This window comes from Cryptomeria japonica, chromosome 3 (assembly GCF_030272615.1).
Source record: "Cryptomeria japonica chromosome 3, Sugi_1.0, whole genome shotgun sequence".
Taxonomy (NCBI): Eukaryota; Viridiplantae; Streptophyta; class Pinopsida; order Cupressales; family Cupressaceae; genus Cryptomeria; species Cryptomeria japonica.
In genome coordinates, this window is record NC_081407.1 from 230,389,278 (window position 1) to 230,402,074 (window position 12,797).

Below are 12,797 nucleotides of genomic sequence, written 5' to 3' on the forward strand. Positions count from 1 at the left end.
AGATAGATAAACATTACTAAAGTTGTAATCTGTGTACAAAGGAGAATAGGAAGAACAAAGCAATATTTAATGGCAGTCAAGCTGCAGAGGGAGTTGTTGAGCTTTTTGAGGCTTGAGGAAATCTACTAGGCTAAAGGTTAGTAAGTATACTAATCCAATATTAGAAGCATGATAAGAATACCAAAGGTTTTCAAGTGAATGCATTTATGGATGGCGGCTATCTGATTGAGAAGAATGTATAGAGATTCCAATCAACTTAATCTCTCAAAGGTCGAGGAGATTAGATTTTGAATCCATTTTTTGGAGGGAAATCCTGCAAGTACATAGATGATCGAGAACAATGTACAGGTTATGAGATTTGACAATTGCAAATGAGGTAGCTAAGTTAGTAGAGTTGTGTGGACAAGTTGTAGAGCCAACATGGAGATGAAAAATGCAGTGTACGCCATAAGTTTGTGATGTAAGTTGATGAGGAGGAGTTGCAAGTGAAGTAGATGTGGAAAAATAGATTGCATAGAAAGGGAGTACAGATCAAAGAATAGATTGAGGGTAGCAGAGACCTGAGACCTGAGAAGAGAAGATTCAAGGAAGACAACTCAGTAGATGGAGGTAGATGGAGGATTGATTTAAACAAAAAGCAGTGAGCTAGCTACAGAGAAGAGCAAAGAACAAAAGGTTGGTAGAAGGGGTTGATAGAAGAAGATCAAAGAGAAGAATAGTAAGGCATTACAAAATCTCATTTGTAACAAGGTGCATAAATTGTATTTTTAATTTATCTTCATTGATCTCAGAGCAGGAGTTGGTGCTCATAAAGCCAAGGGTAGTGCTCCTTTGGGTTGGTGCCCATAAACTTTAAGGGTTGGTTCCCTAAACATTGTAATGAGTTCTACTTGTGAGGATGGATTGGAGTAGTAGACTCCAGCAGTGTTTCTCACTGAGGTTTCTCCCATAGTGGGTTTTCCTCGTATATTCTTGTGTTATGAGTTTGCTCTCTTTTTGTGTGTTTTAATGTGTTATGTATCTCTGCTCATAGTTTTATAATTACTGTTGTTAAAGCCTAGATCATTTAGAAGTTAAGTTTTTGGTTACCACTGATTCACCCCCCCTCTCAGTGCTCCATTGTGTTCCTTCAACCCAAAACTTGCTTCTGCTACTAGTTGGCAAAACACAAGATCAAGGACTGTCTGCTAGTGGGTCCCAAAGTTAACTCCCAACCAAAAGTTTTCAAGCCCTCTTGACCCGCTCCTGAGATGGCAAAGAATGAAGAGAAATGGACTACTATTACTTGAATGGGCAAGTCCTCCTTGAGAAATAGTGTGACTCCTTAAGTGCGAGAGGCTCATTTTGTTTCACCTCTATTTCGAACCCTTTAGACAAGGGAAAAGATTATATTGTTGATGCTCATGTTTGTCAACCTTTGGTGCGAGCTCCTTAGTCAACTTTTGTCATTACAACTCTAGTTAATAGGCTCCACCGCTCTTTCAACTCACTTACGCATGTAGAGGAAGGTAAAATTATTCCAGAGAAATGATAGAATGGGATGCCTAGTTTTGAATCCGTGACTTCCTTTTTGCATAATTAGTTCTCCTCTCTTGAGGACAAGGATGGCATGTGAGAAGGTGATGCACAAGTTTTGTCATAGAATGTCTAAGGTCTCATTAACAAAAGATTTAGCCTAGTCTTGATGTTTTGTGTCTGCCTTTTATGCTTCTACTGCATGTCGTGTTATTTGGCCAGATGGCCTTGTGTTTGCTTCCCAACATGAGACACGTCATCGCAGAGTTGTGACTCTCTTTGCTCCACATTGACATTCCTTCATTGTTGACCATGGGTTTGATCATAGTCACTGATCGGTGTGGATCCTCATGTCAATCGGCAATCATTCTTTTCGGATGATTATTATTTATGGTCCCAATGATGTTGTTGAAAGATTTGTCCTTTGGTGATGGATTGTAAATTCAATGTCTCCTTCCACTTGGGTCCTGTGTGGGGACTTTAATATGGTTGAAGTGGCAACAAATAAATAAGGGTTAGTGCCTTTCCATTAGATAGTTGGGGAATGAGAGACGTAATATTATATGTGTAATAAAATGGGGCTTTTATCCCAACTCTTTTTGTTGCCATCCACACGTGGTCTACTATACTTGGAGTAATTTCTATGTAGGAAATGATAGAGTTCTTAAACAATTGGATTGTGCCATGATTTTGGCTCAGTCCATCTTTTCTTTCAAATATTGTTATGATCTGTCAGTAGTTCCTCTCCCTGAGGTCACTTTGTTTGACCACTTCCCCATTAAATTTGGCATCGAGTGGTTTGTAGCCCAAACTTATCCTTCCAAGACCCAATTTTTGAACACCTTTGTACCGAGTTAGTAGCCTATGGTGGGTCACATCCAAAGGGTTTGGAATTTATGGTCGACAACTTTCTATTTTTCGTTGACAATCTTATGAGGCCATTACCTTAGATGTTGAGCCATAAAAGCCCTATCTGCCAACCCCTTTTCTATAGATTTACAAATTCAGATGGCTCAACTTCGCCAGCAACAATCAACTCAACAAAGCCTTAACCTAATAACAAACAACTCAACAAAACCTTAACCTAAAGAATTGAAAAATTAAGAAACCTTTTCTAAAAATTGAAAAAATATAACCATTGCTCTATTTCAATTTACTATACATTTATGGTTTTCCATTTTCTCCTTTTTTTTAAAAAAGCCAGCCTATTCGCGGAATGTTGCACATAACATGTAGCATGCAACTACTAGTAACTAGTAGTTGCACGTTATTTGATTGCAACGGGAAGCCAATAGGTCGCTGTGCATAGTGTCGTATTGTTTAACGCAAACTGAGAAAAACACTGTGTCCAGAAAGATTTATGGCCAAGTGAAACGAATTAACTTCGTTCAGTGTATTCGTTCTACCTCACGCTACATACCCACTACCGCAAAACAATTATTTAACGAGATGCATGCAACGGACGACATCATCGGCAGCTAACACAAACACGCCACGCGCCATTTGTCAGAAAAAAAACCGATCACCGAAAATCGTCAATAACCGAATTGTCTTGCACTTTGGTGGGCAAAATCCCCCACTAAAAGCCTATCAGCTTAAATATATATTTTGGACAAATAAATATACGTGTAGGCTCAAATATCTATATAAAAATAAAAGCATTAAAAAAGGACACGTATGCAACATTATCACTGAAATCGAATTAAAGTCGGTTGTTTTTCTTTGCGACTCCAGACTTCATTTCAGAGCTGACATGATGGCTGGTATGTTAAAGATGAAAATGAGGGGACGCACTCACACTCAGAAATCTGTGGAAAATGCGGACTCATTACAGCGATATTTTAACACGACGCCAGAATAGCCAAATCTCGCTTGTCACATGGGTGATGTCGATAATATCACCCTTCAACACGTCTGTATTTTTGGTTCTATTGAATGAAAATTTGACGCTTCATCATGTCTGTATTTTGCAGGGATTTATTGCACATGAGTGATGTCGATAATATCAGCACTTAGGTTGCAGGGACCAGTTGTCATTGTCGCTTGGCAAGTTAAAATTAAATTATTAATTAATTAAAAATATGGTCAATGTGCATAGACAGAGGTGTTCTTTACGAAGAGAGAATTTCTGAATTCGATTGTGTGTAAGATTTTAACATCAACTTTTCTGATCACACTCTATAATCCATCATCAGAATAAAAAGAGTAGTGTTATACAACTTACTGGAACCCTTCTTTTTTCATCGTTAACACGCTTGTCATGTGAGCTCTGAAACAAAAGTCACAAAAGTCAGGTCGTGCAGAGTAACTGCTATCTTTTACTGTAATGCCATTTTTTTGAAAGAGATGTTTGAGTTGCACATTTTACTTTTGAAACTTGAGGGACCCACTCACATGTAACACCATTATTTTGAAAGAGATGTTTGAGCTGCACATTTTACTTTTGAAACTTGAGGGACCCACTCACATGTAACGCCATTATTTTGAAAGAGATGTTTGAGCTGCACATTTTACTTTTGAAACTTGAGGGACCCACTCACATTAAATGCTGTCATGCTCACCTATCTCAGAATCCATGCAAAGCAAAGTCACATTGGACGCGAGAAGAACAGTCAAATCTTGATTTTCGAACTGTAGTTTTCTGTGATAGACAAGAGACAAGTGAGAAGACCACATAACTTTCTTTACACGATTTCTTCCAGCTATAATGCGTCTCTGTTGGCGTTAATCATTCAACGTTTCTTATTCTGAGTGGGTCCCATCATTTTCTATTGTTAACATACCACTTCTCTTTTGAGCTCCCAAAAAAGTCATGTCGTGTAGAGTTAAATGAGAGTTAAATGAGAATGTGTTTTCTTTATTGCCTAAATTATTTTATATAAATTAAAAAATTGTCTTTAAAATTGATTTTAATTATAATATTATGTGTAATAAAATTATTTATAATAAAAATATAATATAAAATAGAAAACAAATTATAAATGAAAATAAATATTTTTAATAACAAACAAAATAGACTCATACTTTAAACATTTATAATTTATAAACAAAATAGTCCACGATGCCAACCATCTATGTATGGGTCTACAAATGGGTTAGAGCCTGATGGGACTATGTCATACTCTTGCTGGAGATACCTAACTGCACTACAAATGAGGGGTACATACCTTACCCTCTTGTGGGATTTGAACTTGTGACCTCTCTTTCAAGAGCACAAATTCTCCACCACTTGGGATTTAGAATGAGAAATAAGATGAGGATTTTTTTGAGAGCAGCAATTGTGTATGGCAACAAAGGAGACCGAATGAAGTGCATTGAAACCAAGGCACACAGAAAATCCTAAGGACAAATGGACGGGTAGGATGACTTCAATCATCTTGCACCTCTAAAGAACAATCTTAGCCATTGATCATGAAAAGTAGGTCGTCCATCTTACATAAGAAACGCCTTCCACAAATAAATAAACTAGCAATTGCACCTTGGTGTACAATGGGTACATCGAGGACATGTGGAAAATCAATGGGAGAAAATTTTGGTCTATTTTGTGTAGCATATTATGGTGTTTCCACAACAAAGGTCTGAATGGAGGTGTGAAAGATTCAAATCAACAATACATCCACTTACAAGGACCCAAACATGATTCAAACAAAACCTCTAAATTAGGAAGAGAATTAAGCTCCATTACAAATAGGCTGATGTAATGTTTGCAATAGGGAGAAAGGGAGAGATAGAGGAGGTAAGAGCAAGAGATATAAGGAGATAAAGATGGAGATAGAGATGGATAAGGAGATGGAGGAGAGGGATACAGAGAGAAGGATATTGAGAGAAAAGGAGAGGAAAGAGGAATATAAAGATAGGGAGAGAGACAAGAGAACGAGAGAAGGGTACAAAGATAAAAACCTCTAAATTAGGAAGAGAATTAAGCTCCATTACAAACAGGCTAATGTAATGTTTGCAATAGGGAGAAAGGGTGAGATAGAGGAGGTAAGAGCAAGAGAGATAAGGAGATGGAGGAGAGGGATAAAAAGAGAAGGATATTGAGAGAAAAGGAGAGGAAAGAGAAATATAAAGACAGAGAGAGAGACAAGAGAACAAGAGAAGGGTACAAAGATTAAAAAAAAAATTAGAGATATGGAGTAATACATAGACATGGACAAAGAGTGAGATATAAGGGTATAGAGAGATAGAGAGATGATGAGATAGTTGGAGAGATAAAAGGAAAATATGTGAGATAGAGAAACAAAGAGATATAGATACAAAGGTCTAGAGAGAGAGAGAGAGAGAGAGAGAGAGAGAGAGAGAGAGAGAGAGATGGACAAGGGGAGATATGGCTATAGATGGAGGGGAAGAGAAGATAATAGATGGAAAGAGGAAGAGGGAGAAAAATAGAGAGATAATGAGAGGTAAAGGGACAAATAAAGATAGAGGGAGAGACATAGAGAGATATAAATGGTGTGATAGAGTTATAGAGATATAAGGAGATATAGGGTAAGTGCAAAAAGATGGTGGTCAAAAAGGGGGGTATAAGTGGACAGTTTTTTTCTAAAATCAGGTGAACCTAAACTTGGAGGCAAAATTTGAAAGTCATCCACTCAAGATATGAAGATGATCAAAGAGAAAATATTGTATTACTCTGAATCTAATTTCCAAACTACTAAACTTTTTCAAAATTGGATAAGATTAACGGGGTCAAATCCTTCACGCACAAAAAACAAACCCTAATTTTTTCTGAAAAACATAACATAGTGTCTGACGTGCGCATCAAAAAAGTCATAGTTAGATTAAGTATTTTGACAAATCCTTTGGCAAAAAGATAGTTAAGAGTGAGCACTAGAAGACGTGTATTTTTTTGTAATTTTTTGGTGAGTATTTTTTTTTATGATTTTTCCAATCGAGCACATCCTGAAAATTAGGTACCTGTTCGTGCGCGAAGCATAAGTTGCACTAAACAAATCGAAAATACATTTTTTTTTTTAAAATTGTAAAGAATCAAGTGCACTACAATAATATATAAAGTTTTTTAAATTTGGATAAGTATATCAAAAGTTATTAAAAACATGGTGCACCTATGTCTATGAGAACTATGGAGACACTGGTAAAAGAAATTCAATAATAATATGTTATTGTTGTTCAAATTTTAAAAAAATTATAAGGTTAGAAAACTTAGAAGATGGGTGAAAATATGGTGGCAATTTTAGAAATACCCACTTGATGAAGTGTAAACCTAATGATGACAAAGTCGATAAACCAAGTTGATAAAATAAAACACGTCAAAAATGAGGGAAATGGAGCGAAATCAAACTTCCAAACCGTAGCTTTGTCATCCAGGCCTATTTCCAAGCCTAAACAATCAAAAGTGTGTACGGGGTACTTGTGTTGTAAGTAGCACATACGCACTATGTTTACTATAAACAACACGTGCGTGCTATGTTTACTATAAGTTTGTGTAAGTTTCTTTAAACTATGTTTATCATGTATGCTCTCCTAAGAAAATTGACTGATGGATTTGTGTGTGTGTATTGAATAGGAGGAAGAAGGGTCTGAAATTGAACCACAAGTGCATTACCATGACAAACAAGGAAACCTACAACAATATTCTTCTCGAATGTGTTTTTAATGAGCAAAGAAGATGAGGAAAATAGTCTCAACAAAGCAAAATGATGAGTCAGAGTACCTACAATATGTTTTTCAGAAGGAAACAACCGATAGGAAGAGAAAGAGGGAGAGTAACACAAATGATGTCCTGGAGAATGATAGTGGTTGGTATGCGAGAGTTCCCATGTTGTTACACAATGCCTGTCACCTAAAGAAATTAAAGTTTGTTGTAAGCATGGCAGTGGTAGTATATGATGATCATCACTTGTCAAAAGGCTTGGAAGGGTACATACCCATAAAAGAAATCAAGTGTGTAATTTGTATAGTCACAATCGAGATCAGTCCTATAACCTTGCAAATTTAAAAGGATCATATGTTTTAGAAAGGCAATAATCTTAGGGTTAGGTCAAGCTCTTACACTTGCTTTTTAGCGAAGCCTCATTCTTTGTTCTCTTGGAGTCTCTCTTATGCTGACAATGGTCTAACTTAGCTATATCAAAACTAAACTACTGATGTTCTATTGTATGATATTCTAATCATAACTTTAAATAATATATTGTTTTATTAGCCCACCATATGATCCCTTAGGTGTCATTAGAGGTCATAATGTTTCCTAAGAATTCATATGGTGTCCTATGACCCCTTAGGACACCATATGACCCCTTAAGACACTATACGACATCGTATGGTGTCGTTATGTGTCTTATGGTGTCTTATGACCCTCAGGACACCTTATGACCCCTTAGGACACCATATGGTGTCATTAGGGGTCATATGGTGTCCTAAGGGGTCATATGATCTCCAACGACCCCTTAGGACTTCATATGGTGTCGTTATGGTCTCTCTCTCTCTTCCTCTCCCTCCCTCCCTCCCTTCCCTCTCTCTCTCTCTCTCCCTCTACCTCTCTCCCTCTTCCCTCCCTCCCCCATCTCTCTCTCTCTCTCTCTCTCCCTTCTTCTCTCCCTCTCTCCCTCCCTCCCCCTACTCTCCCCTCTCTCTCTCTCCTCCTTCTTCTCTCCTCTCTCTCTCTCTCTCTCTCTCTCTCTCTCTCTCTCTCTCTCTCTCTCTCTCTCTCTCTCTTCCTCTCCTTGTTTGTTCTCTTTGGGCATTCTCAGGTAGACTACCATGCAAAGACAAGGTTGTTGTTGATGCACTAAGAACATTAATTGAAAATTTTTGGCATGAAAACACAAGAGTTTCTCCCAACCAAAGAGATGTTGTTAGAAGGCGAATTGAGTCTACAAATCATGAGCCACATGCCAAACACTATTTGGATATGACTCAAACTAAATTTTATGAAAGATTCCTTCAATAGTTTCCTCAAATAAGAATTTCTCAAAGATTTTTTGAAATGGCAAAACCTTTTTATATTAAGATTAATCATGTATGCACCACATGTTGTTGTAGGATGCATATTGAATTTTCCATGCACTATGATATTTTTCATCATATTTGTTCTACTTTGCACACTAACAATGTTTTGTAGGAATGCAATATACAAGCACCTCCTAAGTTGGTAAGAGAATTTATTTCAAGTATGCTATTTAATAAACATGATGGTTGCATTTATTATAAGATGCCTTGTTTGGAAGGTTCTTGTGCTATATGTGGTGGTTTGCAACGTTTACCAAGATGCGTACATTTGGAGAGCACACATGAAATTGGTACGAAACTAGTTTCTTTCGGAAAATACAAGATAGTTACATATGGAGTTAAAGATAGAAAAGATTTTAAGAGATGTGAGCTAGTGAAAAATGATATATGTGTAGCTGAATTTATGAATTTTTTTCAAGAGAAACTATTTTATGAGTACATAATGCATACACATAGAGCTCAATGGTTAGATGAGCAATTCAAGTTATGTAAGGACACATTTCCTCTTGGTACCATTGTCTCTATCATTGATTTCACTGAAAATTATACACTACAACCTCAAAATGAAGTGCAATCTATGTATTATCACACTACACAAGTTTCTATTTTTGTACATGTCGTGCTTGTGAAGTGTGATACCTGCAGCTGCAACACAAAACACTCAATAGGTCATTACAAGCATGGTTAGCGAATTTAAAACAAGTAAGAAAGATAAACCATGGCAAAGCGATCTATCACCTCCTAATAAATGTGAGTGTGAATTTGCTCTCAGATCTGGATAAGTAATTCCAGTGACTTGACTACACCTAGATGGAGGATTTAAATGATAAAGATGCATTTAAGCTAGCAATGATAATGATTAAGCTACAAGATTCCATGATGATGCTAGAAAATAAGCTAAAATGATGCAAGTAAGCTATAATAACAATGCTCAAATGCTAAACTAAGAGCTATTATGCCTATAGTGACAATGTCTGAGATGCAAAAATGAGATGGGATCCTTTGTGCTCCAAATTGAGGGATATTTATAGGATTTCCAAGGCCAGGGGTGAGGTGGTAGGAATCAACGGTCAAGATTGAATCTGAAGATATCAATGGGTAAATTGGAGGTGGTTGAAGAAGAGGTTGGTGGAAAGGGAACACTTGGTGACAAGTGCCAAGAAGCTTTGCTCATGGGAGGGAAAAGTGTCTAAGGAAAGGGGACATTTGGTTAGATGAAAGGGGACAATTGGAGGTTGGTAGGAGAAGGGGTTGGATGAAAGGGGACAATTGGAGGTTGGTGGGAGAATTTGAATTTAAAAATTTAAATAATAGGAAAAGACTAATTAATTTCAACAACTCATTAATTGATTTGTTTTAATTAATTAAGGGATTTAGAAGAAATGAATTTGATGGGGGAGAATTAATTAATCAAAGGGGATTATTGAAATGAACCTATTAAATAACTCCTTAGATTTATTAATAAGTAGATGAGTGGGAGAATTTAATCAAATTGTTAATGAATTCAATTAAATTGGGAAGGAGGATTAATTAAATAATTACTTATGCAATTAATTATCTTCAAACCATTTTTAGTTGTATACATTTTGCCTCTCTTTGAAGCGAGGTGTGATGACACTTTGATTCAAAGAATAATTTCGTTTTGATAATGATATTGATTTGATAGGATGCCCCAGACCTTGATTGATAAATTGTGGTATGATAAATTGTGGTACGATGATAGTACGATATGCCCCCTTGGGCGATCAATTGAGATAATTGATTTGTTGGGGTGGTTTGGATGATCTATGAAATTGATGTCCCGATTATAAAAGATTTGATGTTGCAACATTGATTGATGAAAGTGCGAGTTCTTTGATCACAATGATTGATTGGGTTTGATAAATTTCGATAAGTTCGATAAGATCTAGATTTAGTCTAGTTTCAGGAAAGATATATCCCGTATAAGACAAAGATGATCAGAAGTGTCTGGTTTCAAGAAAGATATATCCTGTATAAGACTTGATCAGAAGCGTCTGGTTTTAGGAAAGATACATCATGTATAAGAAAAGAATTGATCAGATGTGATTGATTGATAGGATGGATAAGGTTGGTTGGATAAAGAGCTGACATTTTGTTGATGTTAGGTTGTAGAATGCTTTAGGCATGCTGATGCTTGGTGCATTTGAGGGGGTAGCATAAGATTTGCGCTGGGTTGACAATATCGGGAGAGAAATGAGTCATCATTCTGATTGTGTATACACTTGTGATAATACATTGATGATTCCTGCAACAAATTTTACCTTGGATAAGATGAGCTTTTGGGATCCCATGCAAGAATGAAATGCAAGCTAAATTTTCCACAACCATAGCACATCCAAATTGTTGAAAGTGATTAGGCAAGGGTCCCATGGACGGGGCTTAAGCTCTATTTTTAAGGAAGAGGTGATCCCATGAAAAAAAAAAATTTGGCTAGAGCCCCTACCTTTTATGGTTGAAAATATAAGCGAGTGAAAATGGGGTGGGGCTAGAAATTGCCCCACCAACTTAGGAATGTATTATGCCATTTGTCAATTACATACATTTTAGAAAAAAACCTAAATTTGTTTATTACCAATTTACTTAAATTTAGGAGTTTAAACTTATGTTAATATGCACTACAAAGTTAATGACATCCTTAAATTTAAAAGCTGAAATTTTTAAGCTCAAGTGCAAAATAAAATTCATGGGACCCCAACTTTAAAATATTCTTAAAAAAGCTCAACAGCTCCAGCCCCCTCCATAAGACCCCCAAAATTGACAAGCACCATCCCACGAAATTTTCTGTGCATATACTCATTTTCTAAATCTAGTTTTCTTGACGTGGTTTCTCCACTTTGATTGGATTTTACAAGAGAAAACAGAATATTTTACAAGCACCATCTTAAAAGATCCCACTTCATTTTCTGACAAGCGAGAATAACTCTATTGTTCTTTTCAAACAACGAAAACATTAGGCATCACTGTAATCGAACATTAGTTCGCTTGTTTTTCTCTGCACATCTTGACTTTGTTTTACAGCTCACATGATAAGTTTGTTGATGATGAAAGTGATAACGTTAATAATAATAATATAGTGAACACATAAACAGCAACATCATGAGGAAACAAAATATTATCACTAAAATCTAATAGGGGAAGAGCACCAGTAGTTGAGCACCCTAACTTCGCGCTTCTCAAAATCCTACGTGGAAATTTCAAATCACTCCCAATTTTTTATAGTAGCTTACTTGGCAAGTTCCCTTCTTATGACTAAGCTTTCAGTGCCACATCATCAAGTATGGTGCCACATCAGCATGCTTTTTGCCAAGGTGTCCAAAACAGCCCCCCGAAAAAGAGAGACCAATAGGTGTGCAAAAGAGGCCCCAATAATTGTGCAGCTGATATGACATCACTTGATTGGTTACTTTTTACAATATTAATACATTTCCTAACAACTATTGGTACATTTCCTAATGACTATTGGTACATTCCTAACAAAAATTGATATTTTATGTTTCAAACAATAGGTTTTATTTGTTCAATTTTTCGAACAAAAGGTATCAACAACCCTGACAACAATTGGTACATGCTCAACTACTGGTGCTCTTCCCCTAGAACTAGGTAGTTGAGAAGTGTGTACAAATCAATTCACTCCTGAACAGTAATGGATGTGGTATGTGAAAGACGAAAAGGAAACACCCATTTCAAAAATCCGTGTAGCACAGAGACACAACAAGAACAATCAAATCTCGATTCAAGATTCGATCTACAAGTTGTCATTTTCAAACCTACGTATTCCGTCACATCGAACTTTTTCTACACGGTTTCTCCAGTTCATTGGATTTTAATATTTTGCATGTCCAGTTTTGTTTTTTAATTGTTGCTTTATAAATAATTCACAATGATATTACGTTTATTTTTTAAAATTTTGAAAATTTATAAAAAGATTATAATAAGGCAGTGATTTATTCAATTTTAATGATAATATTGTTCTTTACTCAACACCATTTTGGGAAGAGGATCAAGTAGTTGAGAACCGTAATTTTGGGCTTCTCAAAATCTTATGTGGGAATTTCAAATCTTTTAATTTTTTACACCACTTACTCGGCAAGTCCCTTGCTTATAACTAAGGTTTCAAGGCCACATCATCAAATATGATGCCACATTAGCATACTTTTTGTCAAGATGTCCAAAACAATGCAAAAAAAAGGTGAGAACCATAGTTGTGCAGCTAGTGTGACATCACATGATTGGTTACTTTTACCATGGTTAGTCATCATCAGTGGTAAGAACTTTAAAGTCACAACTATTGG